Below are 1,940 nucleotides of genomic sequence, written 5' to 3' on the forward strand. Positions count from 1 at the left end.
CAGAAAGGCATTGGAGCAGTTTGAGAGGAAGGACACAGAGGAGTGTTTTGGGGAGCTGACAAGGCTCAAGTAGACCGGGAATGTAGAAGCCAACATCTCAGAGTTTCTGCGTTATCTGTGATGGTGCCTGACTTGTCTGAGTCTAGGAGGATCTTCATGTTTGTGGATGGGTTAGCATAGCCATTGCACGGGTTATTGAGGTCCAATAGACCCACTACATTACAGGATGCGGTAAGAAGAGCCTGACATTTATAGGATTCCCTACCTAGGGTACAAGCACCGTTACCCCCTAGACAGGGTTTCCAGCAAAGGGGGAAGGACACCAAGGCTCCACCACCAAGGGCCAATTATACCTAGAGAGACCTCAGGAGGAGGAAACTGTGCTTCACTTGTCAGGAGTCGTTGGCACCAGGCCATAAGTGTGTAGCGGGTAAGGCCCACTACATCAAGGTATTCCCTGGCAGCGATGCAGAGGATGAGACCTATTTTGAGATGGGTGGATAGGACCACACAACACCTTAGGGGGGAGGACCACCACCACCACCACCAAAAACAAGGGGAGTTTCCTTTGCACCTACTGGAGGGGTCCTTGCATCACTGCGTGGGGTACCCAAATTCTTGACTATGAGGATTAGAGGCACTGTTCAGGGGCAGCGTGTATCAGTTCTGGTGGACAATGGGGCTACCCACAATTTCATTGATGCTCATTTGGTCCAGAGGAGGGGCATCACAACTGAGGAGTTTAAGGGATTCTCATTTCTTGTGCCTGGGGACAGAACCATGTAGTGCAATCGTTATGTGCCAGCCTTGACAGTGACCATGGGGAGCTACTCCATGACATATCATTTCTTCATGGTAGATGTACCAGATGCCAATGTGGTGTTGGGATTCGAGTGTCTCTATATGCTTAGTAGATTCACAACAGATTGGAAGAAGTTGGAGATGGAGTTTTAGGACTAGATGGCAAGACCATGTTGCTTCGGGGGATGCACTCATACCCACCACAGACTGTTTCAACCCAAGGGATGGAGGTTGACTTGAGACATGGAGACATTTATTGGGCTATGGAGTTGAGGATCTCAGAGGTTGGGATAAAACCCAAGCCACCACATTCGGAGATACGGGCTATTCTTGACAGGTATCCAGTTGTATTTGGGGACATACCACCTGGTCAACCACCTAACAGGGGGTTTAAGCACACTATTGAGTTGGAGCCAGGGGTTCAGTCCATCATAACCACCCCTTATCAACATCCCAAGGCATATTAGGATGAGATCAAGAGTGCCATCCATGAGCAATTAGAACTTGGGCACATCAGGCCCCGCTCTAGGCCTTTGCCTCATTAGCTGTGCTGGTGAAGAAGAAGGACGAGTCCTTACGGATGTGCATCGATTACAGGGCCCTCAATGAGAAGACACTAAAGAACCACTACCCCATCCCTTGTATAGATGAGTTTAGAGGAGCTAAGTTCTTCTTGAAGATTGATCTGTGGTCAGGTTACCATTAGATCCGAGCGAGGGACCAAGATGTCCCGAAGACAAAATTTCAGTGCCATTATGGGCATTTCGAGTTCCTGGTTATGCCCTTCGGGCTAACTAATGCACCAACGACATTCCAGTCATGCATGAACCACATGTTTCATGGGAAGTTGAGGAAGTTTGTACTAGTGTTCTTTGATGACACACTGATTTACAACCGAACATGGGAAGAGCATTTACAACACCTTAAGACAATACTGCACATTCTAGAGGAGCAACAATTCTATGCCAAACTGTCCAAGTGCGATTTTGGGTTGAGCAAGATCGTCTACCTAAGGCACGTCATTAGGAGGATGGTATCAGAATACACGAGGAGAAGATCAGGGCTATCCGGGATTGGTCAGAACCCTAAAATGTGATTGAGATGAGGGGTTTTGTGGGCATTTGCACTTATTACAGGAA

The sequence above is a fragment of the Pinus tabuliformis genome, chromosome 1_2 (genome assembly GCF_031772625.1).
Source record: "Pinus tabuliformis cultivar Carrire ecotype Pingquan chromosome 1_2, CPIR1, whole genome shotgun sequence".
Taxonomy (NCBI): Eukaryota; Viridiplantae; Streptophyta; class Pinopsida; order Pinales; family Pinaceae; genus Pinus; species Pinus tabuliformis.